Source organism: Ambystoma mexicanum, chromosome 3q, assembly GCF_040938575.1.
Source record: "Ambystoma mexicanum isolate Mex_15411 chromosome 3q, UKY_AmexF1_1, whole genome shotgun sequence".
In the NCBI taxonomy this organism is placed as follows: Eukaryota; Metazoa; Chordata; class Amphibia; order Caudata; family Ambystomatidae; genus Ambystoma; species Ambystoma mexicanum.
In genome coordinates, this window is record NC_090926.1 from 871,812,451 (window position 1) to 871,832,433 (window position 19,983).

The 19,983-nt window shown below is 44.9% G+C and overlaps 1 protein-coding gene and 1 long non-coding RNA gene across 4 annotated transcripts in view; one reads left to right on the top strand and one right to left on the bottom strand.

Annotated features, from left to right (window-relative positions):
* RHBDL3 (rhomboid like 3) overlaps positions 1–19,983 on the top strand; it is a 1,128,603-nt gene that overhangs the window by 148,851 nt on the left and 959,769 nt on the right. The gene's annotated exons all lie outside the window — the stretch shown is intronic.
* Positions 1–19,983, bottom strand: part of LOC138583062 (uncharacterized) — a 581,843-nt gene that overhangs the window by 15,855 nt on the left and 546,005 nt on the right. The window contains exon 1 of one of the 3 annotated variants that reach the window (XR_011305143.1): positions 3,169–3,275. The exons of the other annotated variants lie outside the window; for them this stretch is intronic. This is a non-coding gene — a long non-coding RNA (uncharacterized lncRNA). Of the gene's footprint in view, positions 1–3,168; positions 3,276–19,983 lie in introns of those variants that run through there. 3 annotated transcript variants of the gene reach the window in all.

A 19,983-nucleotide genomic window follows, 5' to 3' on the forward strand; every position in this document is an offset into this window, starting at 1 on the left:
TGGCAGATGCAAGACTCGGGAGTGAGAGTTCTGAGTAAGTGGTTGTTTAGTGTTTTTCAGGTTGTTGGGGAATGTTAGTTACGCAAATGTTAGTTACGCCGAGATGGTTTTGGAAGGTAGTTGGTTTGTCTGGTGGTTATGGTGGTTGTTTGATGTGTGAATCTGAGAGCCTGGTTTATGATCTTGTTGTGTGTGTGTGTGTGAAAGAGAGGCGGGCGATGTGTAGTATCTGGCTTGTGTCAAGTGGACTGATGCAGTCAGTGGAATGTGATGCTGTAGCTTGGAATCTCATGGGGCATGAAGGTTCCAGGATTGTCAGTTGGTACTCAGGATGGGAGATCTGACTTAGAGAGGATGTATTAAACATAGCTCCTACCTCCCTTCACCCAACTAGCCCTCTAACAGAAATAAAGTAACTCTCCTTTCATACTACAAGTCTCCCGCGTCATCTCTGCGTACCTGATGAACCCAGATGCTTCAATGACCTACTTATACTTACTCTGTGGCTGCAGGACAACATCTGTTCAACTTCTCTGTTCTAGTTTGGGGGCATGCCCCCAGCGGTATTGAGCTCATTATGCTCTGCCATCATGAGATGGGCTAGCTTCACGACAAGGACATTTTATAGTATTAATTTATAAACATCACCTTGTACTCGCCCATATGTTTCTTCACTTGTAATTTCATGCTAGAAAGAATATTTGTCAGGCTCTGCATGAGCCATGACAATTAACATCATGGCCATAGAAAAGAAATACGGCCAGCATTTAGTGCACTATCACTGATGAATCCTAACACGGCATACATGACTAATAACCTCTTCCTTTCAGTTGTGGCTACCTCTGCATGTTTGGAGTCTTGCCAGTGTGCAGTGCAACAAACAAAGCTTTGTTGATGACACTGAGGCGTCGTAGGTTGCGTAGTAACGATTGTCCAGGCGATTTGCCATCAATAAAGTTTGTTGAAAACATAGTAGAATTTGAACTGACGTTGTCCTGCAGCCACGGAGTAAGTAGGTAATTAACCCTTGTCTGTTGTGTTTCGAGTTAGCAAATCCGATGGTTGCACTCCTCCACCTGTGCAATGGTGTCCATGACTGCCCTCTTTCGATGGAGGGACACGTATTTTGATGCTTGTGCCAGCATTGCCTAATATGTTTAGATGACAAGAGTCGGATCTCCACACAGGGGTAACGCTGGGATGTAGTACTCATCATGTATTGTTGCCACATTTATACGACAACAACAGGAATAACAAATTAATTGAATCTGTTTTGTAGAGGATCGATTTGCTGTGCTCCATGTGAAAATCGTTACAGCTCAGCAACAATTAGACAACTATGTGCTGTGATGTCATCGGGTAAGACGCAGTTATGGCTTTAAATCTGGTGCTAAAATTGAAGTCCTGAAGAAAGCCCAGAGGATACATCACAAATTCAAACTAGAACTATTGTCAGTTTATCTCTGAGCTGGAAACACAAACATTTCGACTAATGAACTGTGCTAAGAATTAATACAGTGGACTAAATCACATTAGTTACTAACCACACACCAATTTTTGTGCTAGTTTTCAGACTCTGTGAGAACTATATTCTATATATCAGTCATGTTAATAACTGTTGAGTATGTGTTGTTTTAATTTTTGTATAATTTTTGTGTTATCGATTGTGAAAACATTTTGTTTTATCAGATTTTTTTACTAGTGTCTAATCAAAACGACAGAGGCATTTCAACTTCAGTCTGGCTGTTGGCAACTATCCGTACCATATTGTGTTAAAAGGTGGGGTAGCCTGTACTCACTTGTGTGTGTGTGTCTCAACCACAGTCCTGGACAATGCATCTGGTATGACATTGTTCCATCCCTGAACATGCTGAACCTGAAACTGTAAACCCTGTAAACTGCTCACCCATTTTATAACTCTCCTCGACAGAGCTTCCAATCCACCTTTGTTGGAAAATACTAACCTGGGGCTATGATTCGTCCTCACTGTAAATTCTCGGCCCCAGACATACATTCTGAATTTGTTAATTGCCCACACACAAGCCAACGTTTCTTTTTCCCCCACAGAATACCTTTTTTCCTCCACTTTCAGTATTCTTGAGGCAAATGCAATAGTCTGCAGTTCACCATCACGCTCTTGTGTCAATACAGCTCCAAGGCTGCAATCACTTGCATCAGTGTAAAGCCTTGTCTTCCTCCACTCTACAAACCCAGTCAACAAAGGTGCCTGAGCTATACACTGCTTGACAACTTCAAATACCTTTGGCACACTCAGCCTTCCAGTCGAATAACACACCTTTTTTAGTGAGTTTTCTCGTGTTTTTTGTTTTGGCTGCAAGTCTTTACACAAACCTACTGTAAAACTTCACCAGACCTACGAATGATGCAACACCATTCTTATTTCTCGGTACTGGCATGTTTTTAACTGCCTCCACTGTGTCATGCTTTGGATTCACTCCATGCTCTGTAATTTCATGAACATGATACTTGCTGTGTCAGCCCTGAAAATACATTTCTCCATGCCTATTGTCAAGCCCGCCTCCTTTAAAATGTCAAACACTCTTTTTAATCGTCTATCATTCTCTTCTATAGACACACCACACACAAGCACGCCATCCTGATAGAACAGCACTCCCAGTTCGTTCCCCAACAATCTATACATAACATTCTGAAATACACTTGCTGCAGAGACAAGCCCGAAAGGCATGCTCTTACACATAAACAAACCAATGCCCTTCATCAACCAGCTCGTGGCCAGTCGTTAAGGAATAAAGGCTCAGGAAACAGAAGTAATAGTTAAGCCCTTTATTATGGAGCTGGGTCCTCGGCGGCGTCCTCCCAGCTCACCATCCAGCAAACAGCCTTGCCTGGAACCTGCAGCCTCTGTACCCTCCAGGCCTCCCCCAGAGGTTCCAGGTTCTATGGATGCTGGACATCATGCCGTCAACTACGTACAACGCTATCAACTATGTGCAACGTAATGCATGGCCGAACATAATACACATTAGGACCACGCTTCTAACAGCTTGGATTACCGAGTGCTGGAAAATTGCAAATAAAAAGCTCTAGTATCTTTCGCAACAGTCTGCTAACCCCTCATGCAGTGACACAGACGATTGCTTCTGTGACCTATTTGAATAGCGGTGCTTTATTCATAAAAACGCTTACCTTAAGACAGCTAATGTCAAGGCTCTTTGCCGTCTCGCGTTCTCTATTGTCAAACGTTCTGACCTTATTTTGAGGCTCACATGATATGCAGTCTTGGTTCCCGATCACGTGATAACCCCTGAAGGATCACGTGCTCACGGATACTGCTGATGCATGTGCATGTAGGAGGTAAATGTGTATCACATTGCCAAGCTTGTGCGTCTTGTAATACCACTTCTGTTTATATCCTTGTCTGTTGCAACAATTAGAATACCCATTCTTAATTTTGTGAATAGTTTGTGAACAATTCAAGAGTTCTCAATATAACGGGAATTAAAACAAGTGATCACCATGTGTCGGTATGTATTTTATTTGAGCATCTCGCTTAAATAATAAGCCTATTTAAGTATACTCTTTTCACTTGTTTCAAGGTTCAGTGTAATCGAGACTTCAATCCAAAATCAGAGCTTGTATGTAATGTAGCCCAACTATTGCAAGTGCCCCATATATAAAAGCAGGCATATGCTATAAAGTTGAATATTAATTCTTGTACAGCCTGGGGGCCATGCTATGCTAGTGCTTGTTATAGAATACGTCTCAACCTCTGGCATAGCTCTGGGCAACCCTCCAGACCATTGTTATTTAGCCCGGAGAGCCATTATTGCTCTTCCATTCAGCAGGAAATACTGAGGGGCACGCTATGAAATACTTTAGCCATGGCTAGAATGAATAAACCATTACAGACATGTTAACTACAGACCACGTGTATGTGCAGAGAACAGTGTGCTAGACACAAGTTTAATTGGACCACGTGCAGTGCTTTTGATTACAACGTACAGTTTCTGTGCACAAAAATGTGAAAGATGATCCTGTAAGGTCCAACTTATAACACTGAGGAGCATCAGTGCAATTTACATATTTAGTGTTAATAGGCCATATGTCATTAGGGATGCGAAAGTATGTTCAATGTAAGAAATCAGGAAAGCTTAAATATGCAAATTCTAAATCACAGAGTGACGCTTCTTGATCTTTTCAACATATGTAGTGGGAGCCAGGTAACTAATTTTCTGTATGATAAAAAGTCATCCAATTCTATATATATAAAAGTGACAATGTGTTTTTTTGTGGTGGGATTTGTGGCAAAGCGTTGTTCCTTATACAATTCGACACTGTTTCACCAACCTGCACCAAATTGTGTATAGGACCCTGCAGACATTACTGGCTACATGACATTTGGACAACCCACCTCGTTCCCCAGATTTCAGCACAAGTCAACATTTCTGTGTGGGTTTGTGGCGAAGCGTTGTTCGTTATACAATTCCACACTGTTTCATCAATCTGCACCAAATTTTGCATAGTTGCTTGTTAGGATCCTCCATATAATCCTGGCTACATGACATTTGGATACCCCACCCCTTTGCCTGGATTTCAGCAAATGTCAACATTTGTGGGTTTGTGGCTTGGCGAAGTGTTGTTCCTTATACAATTCCCCACCATTTCACCAATCTGCACCAAATCCTGCATAGTTACTCGTCAGGACCCTCTGGACATTACTGGCTACATGACATTTGGTCACCCCACCCCGTTCCCTGGATTTCAGCACAAGTCAAAATTTCTTTGCGGGTTTGTGGCTTGCCGAAGTGTTGTTCCTTATACAATTCCACACCTTCTCACCGATCTGCACTACATTTTGAATAGTTACCTGTTAAGACCCTCCTTGCATTACTTTTCGCACCCTGAAACACTTGTGTATGAGCACAAACTAAATAAAATATCATATCATATCATATCATATCATATCATATCATATCATATCATACGGGCTACATGACATTTAGACTCCACACCCCTGCCCCCAGATTCCAGAAAAAGTCTAAATGTGTTTGTGGATTTGTGACGAAGTGGGCATTCTAGTAGTGACTAAATAAGAAGAAGAAAACTAAGGAGAAGCAAAGCATGTGTACATGAAATAAAAGGGATGAAAAGTGAAAATAAAGACTAAAGGAAGAATACTTCAATATAAGATGGAGAACAGAGTATACGTGAGAAGAAATGTTAATATATCTGTACAACCACCTGTTCCATTTTTACCATCTCCAGGTAATCCCAGCATGAAGTGGGATTGTGAGAGAACTGTTTGAGGCTTACCCGGATGCTCAGGAGTGGGAAGAGTTGAGACCTTCAAAGAAATTGTCATTATTGAAGACTGCTATAGGAGTGGAAGCAGTGAGGCTAATGAGACACTTACTTCAAGGTCGGGTGGAAGAAGATAGAGACCTATTTACTGTATGGATGTCAAGATTAGAGGAATGATTTGCAGAGAAAACGAATATAGTTCTAGAACAGGTCAATTTGTATTCAAGAAAACAGATGCAAGGAGAAGGTATTGACGATTACGTGGGAGCATTAAGAGGTCTGGATGCAAAGTGTGATTTTGAAAAAATAACTTCTGATCAAGTATTGCGTGATCAGATATTGATGAACACTTTAAACAAGAAAATTAGAGAGAGACTTTGGACGGGAGCAAATCCTGATTTACATTGTACAGAAGAGATTCCCAGAAGTATTGAAGAATTAGAGTTAAGCTTGAAAGAGCTTGATGGAGAGAAGAAAGATGATTTGTATGTTATTGGGCCAGTAAAGAAGGTGATGCAGAGGAAGAAGGTTGAGTTCACATGTGCACCAACTTAGGAGTGACAAAGGACATTCGGCCTCATCATGAGTCTGGTGGAATTTCAGCTAATACTGCCCAGTGGAGATTGTGCCGAAACAAGGCACACAGCTGAAATAGCAGCGCTTATATGGCTACTGCTGACGTTGCCGGCGCTATTAGTGCCGGCGGAAATAGCATCATTGCCAGAATGGGAAGAATGGCGGCGGCCATTTTTAAATACTCAATTCAACCAGAATCACCCACTTTCTGCAGCCATTTGGACCAGAAAGACATTTCAAATATATCTCAGGTGAGGACCCAAAGCAAGTAGCTCGAGAGCAGTCTGCGAAAGCCCACATTCAGTGAGGTAGAACTCGTGGTCCACACTAATGAGGAAGTGGTCCACTGCGATGAACTTCATGAAAGCAGGCAAAGGAAGACAACTGGGCAGCGCAAGACTGCCATCTGGCTTACCATCAGCCGTGATGCCAAGGACTGCCATAAGAGGTGTAACAACCTCAGGTTCAGGCTGCAGAGACTCTTCTCCCAACACTGCCAGGAGTCCATGGCAACTGGGAGTGGAACCATCGAGCCACTAGTAGGAAAAATGCAGCATCAACCTTGATATGGAGGGCATCGAGGGAGTCGGAGGGGGCGGAGGTGGGTGCCAGTAGCCAGGAGATGGGTCAACCCCCCACCACACAGCAAATGACCATGCCCAAATGCTAGCCTAGCACAAGATGCTGCAGTGGACGTGGACACTTTCCAGCAGACCCAGCAGCTGGGTTGACCAATCAGGGTGAAGTGACGGGGTGCAACATCAGTCACCCTCCACAGCAGCCAGGGGGTAGGGCACCAAGTACACTCCTGAGCGTACCTGCATTGTGAAGGGGTGGCAAGCGAGCAAGTGCAATGCCCACCATACCCCTGCTGGTGCACCCTGTGCCATCAGGATTGTGGTGCGTGAGTAACCACGACACTGCGCAGCAGTCCACCAACATGTTGCAGGCCCAGTTAGCCTGTTACATGTTGGCATGGCAGACTAGCCCCATGGAAGTACATGCCAACCTACACCGACATGGGTGAAGCAAGCCAAACACAGTACACTACAGCGCCACACTGCTGACTGCACAGCAGCGCCCCATAGAGCCATGGCAATGCCATTGAAAAAAGCCACCACACCCACTCCCACAAGGCGTGCATCACTCAGGGAGAAGATGTGGGGGAATGAAGGACCAGAAGCATGCATGTCATACATCAGCAGCCCCAACATGGATTACCTGCCTTCCCCACACACAGACCAAAGGCCACCTGGCCATGTGTCTCACACACACATGGTTGCAACCATTCCCACAATGCTGTGCCCACATGCAATGTCCCCTGAACAACCATGCCCATCTGCCCAAATCTGTGGGGTAGCATATGTGTCTTGCACGTCAACACACATGAAAGAACTTGCCTGACAACATTTCATATGTCCCTTACAGGCGCTCATGCATCACCGGAAGCATCTGAGGAGGATGAGGGGGCAGGCCAGTCGGGAAGTGGCACTTCCAGGCCCTGAAGGTCAGCCACCACTACCCCACGCGGGCACACACAAGCCACGCCAATGCGCAAGGACCGCCATGTAACACCTTGACCTGGCAAAGCCAAGCCAGCAGGTGGCAGCGCAGGCCCTGTGCCAACACCACAAACCACCAAGAACACCTCCACACCCACTGCACCCACTCCCGCAGCTGCAGTGTCTGACACTCAGACCACACATGCTGGTAGGGCCACTGTTGAGACACAAACACCTAAGTAACTGTCTTTAAACATCTCGTAACATATCTTTCTCAGCTTCCACACACAGACGCATCATACAATGAGGTACGACGTGCCAATCCACCTGATTGGACATTGCACACACACCCACTCTGCCGTACGGACCCAGCCGACCTTTGATTGGTCCTCCGTATTGCAGGTTACGATTTCCGCATTTCGGATTGGACACCCAATCAGGCTTCGCAGACTCGCTTTCCCGATTGGATGCCACACACACACCCAGAATGACGTGTGGACCCAGCCGATCTTTGATTGGTCTTCCATTCTGCGGGTCACAGTTTCCGCATTTTCGGATGGGGCATCCAATCAGGCCCCGCACACTCGCTCTCCTGATTGGATGCCACACATACACCTAGTATGATGTAGGGACGCGGTCGGCGCACCGCTTTAGACTCATTCTGCAATTCAACGCCCTGTCGGTTGCTTCTCCATAGGACCAGCACCACTAGAAGCGATGGCTGCGGACCCGACACAGATGAACACACCGTGAGGTGGTTCTGGGTTAAAGTACGGACGGCGCGCGGCCCGGCACTAATGTACTGGATCTAACTTTTTTCTAACACCGGCAGTCGTACTAAGGTAAATACCTCCGGCATTTATGTTCCAGCACTTGGGCTTCTTACCCCACATTGCCACGTGGGAGAGGTTGATCTAGATTAGATATTGATCCTAAAATGCGACTAATGGTATTGACTACATTATACCATCCTCTGTCTTCTGCTGTTTGTATCTAGCCCACGACAGATGCATTAAGGGACCTTGAATACATGTTTCCTGCGCCTACAAAACACGACACGAGGGACTACTTACCCAGCGATGTAGGCTGGAGCAGCCCATGGGACATGATGCAAGTGCATATACAGGTAATCTCTTATTTCAGCACGATATAAGATAGTACACAGCACCTAGGTGCAGTATGTACACCAATGCGGAATGGCATGACCATTAACTTATTACACTCACTTCCTTTTTTCAGGGAATTTGGATTAGCCGACTTCCTGCATTTTTCACTCAACTGGCTGGTGCCATTTGGCTCTATTAGCTTAGAGCTCCCCATGAGAATAAACACTACAGAGGCAGCCTGAGATGAGAGCAGCTCTCCAGGGGGCGTTGTCTTATGAAGAACACTTATAGGATGTCCATGGTGAGTCGATTTTAAAAATAATCACCCTCGCCACTGTATGTTTGAGGTAGTATGCTCTTCCCTAACTTCCCTTGGCCCGTGAAACTTGTAGTTCATGATTTTTCTTTATTTGCAAAAGTATTACTTGATGCCTTTTAGTGTCTGTGAAGGAAACACACAGAACTGAAGGGGGACCCCTTCTTTTTCTTTTACAGGGGTCTTTCACCTCGCTCTGAAGAAGGGGCCTATTACGAACACTCACGAGTTGCATTGGTTCTACTTGAACTGTTAAATATCTGCCGCCAAAACGCATACTGAGCAAGGGGGAACTCAAGAAATAACCCAAAGGTTGACAAGTTTGGATTCTTGGGAGACACAGCATTTAGCCAGTGGACTTATCCAGCATCACCCCCTGCAGCGTCGGCAAAGAGTGTCTTTTGGGGAAAATAATCAATAGATACCACTGCTTACTACAGAGCATGAAACATAGAATGTCTATGCCAACCGTTTGGTAGGATCATTGTTAGTTGGACTACATGGTGGCAGAACCCTCACAGGATTCCTATCTCAATGGGTAGATGCAAACCTAGCCTGCACTCCAGATTCTATGTATACTCTCTGTGATTTATGAAACAGCGAACCTTTCTTCCTGGTGAACACCTAAGGGTAGAACTTAGATGATTTGTGATTTATTGTTTGAGAGCTCCAATTGTCGTTTTTTAGCAACCATGTCCAATTAGAGATTGGTTTTTCATATCTGCTTTATTTTATGTTTGTGTATTATGTGTACTCTTGCATAGTAGCTCTCTTTCATTATGATTTTTTTGGTACACTAGATTCAATTTAGAAGTGATTTCACCTTTAGGGGTATCAATATATATCTTTTAATCCATGTATTGTCATTTGTGAAAATGAACTCCACCTTCAAATATAACCATTTGAACCTACTCCATAGCCCCTCTCTATGTCTTTCTTTTCGGACAAACTTTGGGATTTTTTGATTAATTCACTCAGTAATACTGGGGGTCCCTAATTAGGTCTTGATAGAATATGACCAACATGGGTAAGACCCCCTGGTAGCAGTACTTTTCCCCTTTGTTTGTTTCGGATGATTGCCTGAGTCTGCTACCTGTCACTTTGGGCAAACCGAATCCCTTGTGTATGTTCGGGGGCATTGAGTCAGCATTGCGGGCTGAGTGCACAGGGTACTTGGCTGTGGCACTGGCAGGGTTGATGTTGTGTGATGCGATGTGGCACTTTGTTTGACATTGGGACGGATTATGCAAGTTGCATTGTGGTTCCTGCAGTCATATGCGTGTTTGGAGTTGCTACTGTATGTGTTCATCAGATTCTCCATCCAACTATGTCTGACATATGCATGTTCCCTGGGATGTACTGTGACTTTGGTGCAGGTCGTGGGCCGGTCCGACTTTTGCATTCACATGTCATGCCATGCTTTGTGGTGTTTTTGCATTGCTCCCCCCATTTGGTCAGGTGCAATGCAGTGCCCGTGAGCTGACAGATTTACTCACCCACTATCCACGTCCATTGTCCTCTGTGCCTCTCCATGTATCCAGGCAGTGTATTGTTCCGTGGGACCATGGCATTGTGGATAGAACTAGGGTAGTGAGCACAGCAGTGGGTGATATACAGGTTGGCATCGTAGTTCACCTGCACATTCAAAGAGTGGTAGTGCTTACGGTTGTAGTACACTGCTTCATGGGCCTGGGGACAACCAATGCCACATGGGTACAGTCCAAGGATTATATTTTGCATTTGGGCAACGGCATAGAACTGTGCCTTCATGGCATGCACCTGTGCTGGGTGGTGGGCAGTGGGATGTGGCGTGACATGCCGCAGGAGAGCATCCAGCACTGTGGCCAGAACTGCACAATATGCTGGCTGTGCCATGCCATGCATCATGACCACGGAGTGCTGGAAGTTGCCCGACCCTTGAAATTGTAGTACGGACACTAGCTTCAGCAGTGGGGGCACAGCTGTCTGGATGTTATTCGTGCTCTCTATGTTAGCTTGGACTATGGTGAGCAGCTCAGTTACGGTCTCCCTGTTGAGGCGATACAGGGTGACCAACTGCCCGTCAGTGAGGGTCCAGCCAGGGTGAGGGCCTGACCCTAGGGATTGGTTTTCGCCTTGCTTGGCCTCTCCTCCTCCCCTGTACACCGTGTACCCAGGGCTGGTTGTCCTGCCTCTGTAGTTCCAGACACAGCATGACGAGCTGCATATCCCATCTCACAGTGGCTAGTGGCAGCATGGCGTTTGTAACTGTGTTTGAGGTGGGCGTGTGCCTTATGTAGCCCTCTGGAGTGGATTGTGATCACCTGTGGCTTCATTTCTGCCACCTGTGTTCATTTACCTCTACCTGGAGGCTGGGACTAATTCCACTGTGTTTTCGGTGCTATTAATGCCATTTTTCGGCACTAATACTGCTGTACAGGCACTTGTGATGCGGCGGAGATTGAGCTTCATGGTATCGGCGCAGATTCTGCTGGCTGTGATGGCGCCAGCTGTTTTGCAGTTGGCGGTATTTGCGCCGGCTCATGAACCAGTGGAGCTGTATTTGCAGTGCTAATTACGTTAACACAGCTTTTTGAGGCCCATTGTTTTAGGTGCGGAATGGAGGATTATCTTCTAACAAGAAGGATTGCTCAGCTTTGGAAAAAGACTGTTCGAATTGTGATTGCAAAAGTCATTTTTCAAAGATTTGCTATGTGAGGCGTACAAATAAGGAACATTATATCTTAGGCAGTGTAGTTAGTAGAGAAGACAGTACGGCAGATATTTTGATGGTGAATGGAGGTCTAGAACTGGATTATCGTGAAGGACCTTGGTGTTTGGTTTCACTTAATGGACACACGAAGAGAGTTATGGTAGATTAGTGTTCGAAGTACAGCATATTGGGGTTAGTGGACTTCAAGGACGTCTTTGGGTAGTATAAAGTGTTTAAATGTGATATTCATCCAGGTTATGGAGGAGGTAAGATTGACATTTTAGGGTATATATTTAGTGACAATGAATAAACGGCAGGACAATGCGAGTTAAAGTGTATATGGCAAACTCAGGAGCACCTATACTGGAATGTATTCAGCAGGGAGAGTTACAGATGAGGTGACATCCTGGGGAAGAAGAGCAAGTATTGTGCACAGGAGCAGGAAAAACAAAAGGAATACCTGATGCTTATCCAAGATTATTCAAGAAGAAGTTAGGGATGTTGAGTACATTTAAGCATGAGATCAAATTGAAGGAAGATGCACTGCCTGTAAGAAACAAGGTGATCATGGTACCAATTACATTTAGGAAAGATTTGGACTTAATATTAGAGGAAATAGTAAAAGATTAAATAATTGAAGCCATTGAGTGTGTAGAATGGGTTTCTCTTGACAGGAAAATCAGATGGAAGGGTTAGGTTATGTGTGGATTTAAGGAATGCGAATGATTTTGTGGTGGCAGATTGTCATCCTCTACCTAATTTGCAAGAAATGCTAACATTATTAGGTGAGGCAAGAATTTTCAGCACCTTGGATATGGCGAATGCATAACATCAGGTGAAATTACACGAGAACTCAAAACCATTATCAGCTTTTATAACACCTAATGGTCTGTATCAATTTCAGAGGATGCCATTTGGTTTGGTGAGTGCCTCTTCAGTGTTTCTGAGACTCATGCATAATCTATTCAAGGGTTTACGTGGAGTGGTGGCATTCCAGGATGATGTTTTCATTTACATTCAGAATGAGGAGGAACACAACTGTATTCTGAATGTACTCTTAGCAATTTTGGAAAGAAGTGACCTGACTCTTATAGTGTTTGGCGTTTAGGAGTTTGAGTATTTAGGATACAGGATTTCGGGGGAAGGTGCGTGGGAGATTGCCTTCCTACAGATTGTGTCCAGGATGGATGAGAGATGAAGGAAGGCAGTACAAATGGGATGAAGGAATGCAAAGAGAGTTAAGTGAGAGAGATCAAGATAAATATATTGAGCAGATAAGGTATACTGATGACAAAAAAGGTGCTAAGATTCTTGAAATACAAAAGGGAGATTGGGTCAGAGTAAAGTTACCCGGAAAGACAGTAAAGGGATTGTTAAGATTTTCAAGTCCCAAAATGGTGAAGGAGTGTAGGGGACTGTGTGAGCATTTGGAAAATGATGATAGATGGAACATGAATAGAATAACATCAAGTCATGGTGGAAGAAGTGCATGGGAAAATAGAAGGAATGGATCATGGCAGGGTTTGGTGGAAGACCATAGAGAGAATAATCCAAAGTATACTCCAGTGGTCGAGGAGAATCAAGTACAGGAGAACAGCAGTGAGAGTGTGCAAGATGAAGAGAGCACAGAACATGTACTGCAATCCAGAGGAAGATCAAAATCCACGTTGAGCGGACTATTATAAAGCACAGTCCAGGCAGCTTTAGGTTGCTTCTCAATAAGTTTACTTCCAGTTCTTAAGTTACAAGTTACATGACTAAGACATCAGGTATAAGACAGAGATCACCGGCACCCATCACCCAGAGAGGGAGGGACCAACTGAACTGTTACAGAACACCCAACACAGCATTCTCACACTCATACATCAACATTCCACTTGACACTGGCATGACATCACTAAGCACATGACCAGCTTCAGCAGACTCAGACAAGCACATCATAACACATCTCCCTCCTTACCAAAACACCTACACAAACAACAAGCATTTTACGTACAGGCAAGTCACACCACCATCCACCATACAAACTTCACAAGATACTCTCACAGCTATGCGATTCCAAACTTCACTTACAAATCCAGGTCACCCTCAATAATAACACAAATCACCTTTTGTCTGTCCCTGGCACGAACAGACTCTAGACTCACACTCTAGACACATACCAGCCCATTCACAAGGCTAAGACTACCCTACAAACCAAACACCGACTAAAAAACATATGTCCTTCCGCCCGCCCCCGCCACAGGCGAGCCTTCAGGCTGCCACCCTGAAGCACAGCTTGCCATCCTGACGCAGTACTAGACATCCAGGATGACAACAGAATCACCGTACCTAGTAAGAGAGCTCATAAAACCGCTAAACCACCACTACAAGATATCACCAACTATGCCTGCATCTCAAACATACAAGCAGATACATAAATGGACTAGGCCAATTGAGCCCACCCAACCACACCAAGGTATACAGAACCTGCAACAAACTTGGAAATGCTGGCCAGGTGTGTCCCGTGGTGTTTTGCATGTTGTGGATAAGTGCAAGGAGGGGAGATGTGTTGTGTGTAGTGCTTAGTTTGTGTAGTGTGTTAATGTAAAGGGGGAGATGTGTTGTATATGTCTTGCCTGGGTGAGCAGGAATGTTGTGTTGTCATGTGGAGTGTTGATGTCTGAGTGTTGGAATGTGTGAGTGAAGGTTCCAGCCCTGGTCATTTGGTGAACCCCTTGCCTGGGTGATGGGCTGCCAGTTTATGTACTTATGTAACTTACTATGGACTATTGTAACTGCTTGTCAAGGTGTCACAAGAAGCTGGAATAAACTTTACAAGTATATTCAAGAAGGTATGAGAGTCACTTCATAACAATGGCGACGAGTCGGTCTTGAAGAATCTGCGCTGGAAACCTGCTGCGGGGGGTGCAGGAAGAAAGGATAAGGACTACCATGCCCCCACACCAAGTAAGGCCCATCACCCAGGGCAGGAAGGGAGAAGGATAAAAACAGTGCCCTGTATCTATGGACTAAGGCAAATGCTCCCTATAGCAGGAGGGACAATCTGGCAGTATGCTGGAAGGGAGAGATAACCAGGGGCTGGAGTGGCAGTATGCAGGAAGAGAGAGCTATCCAGGGGCTGGAGAGGAAAACATGGAAGCAAGGTAGCTGTGGTGATGCTCTGCACATCTGTGCAAAGAAGGCTATCCAAATAATAGATGTGCCCATTAAAGCAGGGAAGAGGGCTGCCCTTGCGTAGTTGAACTGGCTAAAGTTGTCTGAGCTGGTTAAGAGGCTGGTCTGCATAAAAAAGGGAAGTGCAGTAGCGGCGACCCTCATGTATATGGAAGGTGTCAGATGGACATTATACTGTTCATTCAGGTGCATGGTGACGTTACATGGGCACTGTGAAGGGCATTGTGTTTCAGCACCAATTGCTAATGAGACTTTGTAACGAGAACCTCCAATGTCGGGAGCTGATCGTGACCGTTGGGCTCTCGGAGCTCTGCACAGCTCTGCGGTCTGTTTGTGACTGGTGACATCACACTAGTGGGTGATGGTGTTGGTGAAGGAGAGGAACGTGGCAGCGTACCACTTACTTTATATGGAGCCTTGGAGATTTGGGCGCTGCGACGCACTGTCTAACGGAAGGCTTTGGGATCCAAAGGAAAAGGCAGAGCCTGCGTATTGTTAGAGCCGGAAGGGGATAGTCTCCGTTTTAGAGTAAAGGACCTGTGATAAGTTGAAATGTGTCCGGAAGGGAAGCATGTTATGAAATAACGTGACACCGTCACGTTGAATCTCATTCACGTCTATGTCCATCCGGAAGGGAAACGCTGAGTGGTATCCGGATAGGACGTGCGGATGTGCTGTGTGCGTGACCAACATTTCCACTAGTCATCGGGGTAGTGCCAACATGTTTTATGCGTTGGATTGGATATTAGTAGTCCGGGAACCTGTAAGAGAGAGGAGGAGACCATTATACAGCGTGGGACAGATCGGTGTTGTGTGGAACTTGGCAAGACGGTGACTTTTGCATGCAGGAAAAGTAATATCTATCCTAAAATGATATTGTTCTTGTGTGATGTGTCTCCAATAATAGAGATTTATTTTTGCTTATGCAAATGCATTTCGGTTCAGCATCTCGAGTATGGGTATGTGTGTTTGGGGTATGGATTCCTATACACAATGATTTATGAGTGGTGTGGATTTTGTTTGAAGAGTAAAGTTAACCTCTTGAGGAATTGTAGCATAGAGCCTGTAATGGGCTAAGGACATTTAGAGGCATTTTGTAGGGCATTGTGTGAAAGTGGTTTGCTTATGGATGAAAGTAGATCTAACCAAATTTGAGGAATTCCAGGTAAAGCTAAGGACTGACTAAGGACCCTTGTGATGTAGTAGTAGGGCACAGTAGTTGTTTGTTGATGCAACATGGACTTTTAGGATGGGACTTGGTTAGGGTCTTACACCTTATATACATGGACTCTTAGGTTTTTGCAGTCATTTATGCTTGACAATTACAATATGGTTTTGGAATGGGTCTCATAACATATGGATGCAGTGCCTAGAATTACCAGTTTGAGGAATTTCAGTGGTTAAGTCACATATCCGTGACATGGTCTTTTAAGATTGGGTTGGATTGGGTATACGCTCGTCATTTGTCGTGGTTAAATTGACACGCAATTGTGTTATGTGATGTACGGTTGGGTTTGGTATGGGTGGGAGTGGTTATGAGTGCCTTCTATCCTGGTTGTGGATGGTGTTTTTATACATGTTAGGAGCATAGTGTGGCTGATGGTGAATGTGCCTGGCTGACATGATAGGAGTATGCTTTGGCTGATGGTGAGTGTGCCTAGCCAACATGTTTGACCTACCATATGCTGAGATGGGTTATGATCTCAGCATTATTTTAAGTATGGTATGGGTGCGTCTGTGGTAGGAGCGTACATGGGTTAGCGGTATACGTTGGATTGTGGTGGTAGCGCCACCACTTCTGTGTGGAAGTGTCTGCAATAATTGAGATGCATGGTGAGGCCACGTATATTTGGCATGGTGGTAGCGCCACCATTACAGCGAGGGCGTGACTGTGTTTATAGTCATGCAGGGTAATAGCTATTCAGAGTGGTAGTAACTCCATCCAGACAAGGTGCGACTGTGATTACAGTCCTGCATGAGTTATAGCTATTGTGCTGGGCGGTAGCGCCCCCAGTTAGTTGGGGTGTGACTGTGATTGCAGTCACACATGGGTAAAGAGGTATGTGTGCGGGTGGTAGCGCCCCCGGTGTTTGCAGGAGCATGTCTGTTGGTGATGGGCATGAAAGGTCACACATGTTCCTCTATCTTGTGGTCGTGTACCACTAAGGTTTTTCTTTTATTGCGCGCAGGCGGTTGTTCCTGGCGTCACTGCGTGCCTATTGAAGACTCGCTCCATCTTTCAGGGTCCAGAGTGTGCTTGTATTTAGTCGTTAGTCTTGGTGTGCCTGGCCAGTGCACCGGGATAAGGTGAGAGTCAGAGTGTTTGAGCGCATGCGGTGTGCCTGCCCTGGTCACACGAGTCTGTGTGGATGGGGTGTGTTGGTATGAGTGGAGGTGTGTCCCGTGGTGTTTTGCATGTTGTGGATAAGTGCAAGGAGGGGAGATGTGTTGTGTGTAGTGCTTAGTGTGTGTAGTGTGTTAATGTAAAGGGGGGGAGATGTGTTGTATATGTCTTGCCTGGGTGAGCAGGAATGTTGTGATGTCATCTGGAGTGTTGATGTCTGAGTGTTGGAATGTGTGAGTGAAGGTTCCAGCCCTGGTCAGTTGGTGAACCCCCTGCCTGGGTGATCGGCTGCCAGTTTATGCCCTTATGTAACTTACTCTGGACTATTGTAACTGCTTGTCAAGGTGTCACAAGAAGCTGGAATAAACCTTACAAGTATATTCAAGAAGGTATGAGAGTCACTTCATAACAATTTTCTTCTCCTGGTCCTGATGTCCACTGCACCCCCCGCAGCAGTACTCTTCAGTCTTCTCCTCCCCTTTGCAGCATGGATACACTTCAGTTGGAAATCCTTGTTGCCAATGTTATAAAGCACAGTCCAGGCAGCTTAAGGTTGCTTCTCAATAAGTTTACTTCCAGTTCTTAAGTTACAAGTTACATGACTAAGACATCAGGTATAAGACAGAGATCACCGGCACCCATCACCCAGGGAGGGAGGGACCAACTGAACTGTTACAGAACACCCAACACAGCATTCTCACACTCGTACATCAACATTCCACTTGACACTGGCATGACATTACTAAGCACATGACCAGCTTCAGCAGACTCAGACAAGCACATCATAACACGGACCACCTAGGAAATTCAAATTTTATGTAACGTACTAAATTTCTTGTGCCAATATTTATTGATTACACATTTTATAACACGCCACATGCCCGTAGGCCTCAGGGCGCACATTATGTTGATGTTAATGGAAACTAGGAAGATGTGTTGCATCCTTGGCTCGCGCTGGTTTCCCTTTCTTCAAGAGCTGCATGAGCCACTGAAAGTTCCAAAGTTGACGGTTGAGACTGGGAGGCAACTCCTCTGTTCGCTCCGACCACCTCTCTCCCTCTGCTCCATACTGCTCAATAAAAATACTTAAATATCTTTTCTGGTGGCTCTTTTTTTTATCCCTACAAGGACTCTCACACCCATTCCCTCTTAGCTCCATTCTAACTCTTCCCCCTGAACTCTACCCTTACATCGCCCATTTTCCCGTTCGTAAACATTTCCACTTGTTGACTAATCCCACATCCTTCTGTATTTACACCAATCGCCTGCTGCTTCCGCATGAAGGCTTTGACGTAAACTGCAGATCCTGTGCACAGCTGCGGCCTGGATTTTTAAAGTTGATGCACATCACAGTGATGGTACAGGTGTTGGAGATCCCACCCTGCATCAATGGCATTTACAGAGTGCACCTGTCACCGACCGGCAGATGAGAGTGCAACATCCATTCAATACCCCTGCCAGAAGACTGCCAAAGATGTGGTGAACTACCAAAACAGCATGTGGTGTAAAATATAGCCCCTGAATGTCAGAAATAAAAAGACCAGGCCAGGCCAGTATTTTAGAGTGTAGCTGACTGGTGATACCCATTGGAAAAGGCAGGCCAGTCCCAAAACACTGCTGTTTCTGACTTAAGGCATAAGACATGAACAGAAATGGGCCTTTTTCAACTTTACCAGAATGAACAGGTGCTCAAGTGAAGGAAAATGTGCCTGGAAACTTAAAGGTGCTGGATGTGCCCAATGCATGGCAAAAGACATATGTGGCTGAAAATGCTGTTTTCCAAAATACATGGAAAGCTACACTTTCTACTTAAAGAGACAGATAGCTGTACATTAACTTCAATGCAGCACGGTACTGTGATTGATCCAGAAATCTAAAGTGAAGCCAAGCACTGTGCATTTGTCATGATTGAAAACACTTACTTTGCAACTTTAACATGGCATAATATAAAAGGAGAAGCCTACTTATGGTACAAGTGAGCACCAGTGCTCTCTGTAACTGGCCTATTTGGTGAAATTCTGAATGCACCTTGGGGTTAATATTGTGGAAGCAAAAATTATATGTTATGAACAACAGGTTCAAATTCAATTTGCAATACAAATGGTTAAACCCAATATTGTGCAAAATGTCAAAAGGTAAAAACCTTTGGTTGATCTAAAGCTGTACTTTGAGAAGCATGGATGCAGAGGGGCATTTCTACTGAAATTAAACTGTGCCCATGCCCTGCTGGATTTGGGCTCTCTGGGAGAATGATGCCTGGTGTCAATTAGTTGCTGCTAACATGTCCTGTAGAAATGACCTCGGGTCAGGTCTTCCCATAAAATACCAATTGAACCTGAAGCAGAGTCCTTTGAAGCTCTTGAGGAGAGCTAAAATCAACATGGACTAAAAGCCACATGTCTTATAAGTGCATTTGGGAATCCAAACCTGAGAAAAAGGTGGGGGCTAGGAAGGTGAGTGAGGCTTGTGATTCAGGGGTTTCATTAATAGAAGAATACATTTTTTTGCAGAGAGGTGAGAGTATATGCCACAAAACTCATTTCAGACTTTTAACGCAGTTGCTGCCTTTTCTCCAAAAAATAATGTTTCTCACGTTGGTTGGCTCATCTATGGAGATGACTTGATTCTCTTAGACGCCACGCCCATTGGTCTGCAACGCAAGCTTGATGCCTTGGAAACTTATGTCATCAAAAACAAGCTCTGCTGCAACAAGCAAAATGTGAAATACCACACCCTGTCAACCCAAAAACACGAGCAATGAAAACAGGCTTGGCATCTTGAAAAAACAACTTTAAGAATTTCGCCAAACATTAAATATCTAGACATGCTGTTAAGCTCCAACATAAATGACTGCTCTTGGGTTGAAGCAACAAACAAAATTTCGACAGCTAGCTTGCCAAGCAGCCATTATCAACAAAAAAATTCAGAGAATTTTCTATAAAGCCTCTACTGAAATTTTTAATGCCAACAAGCTGTACGGGCTCTCA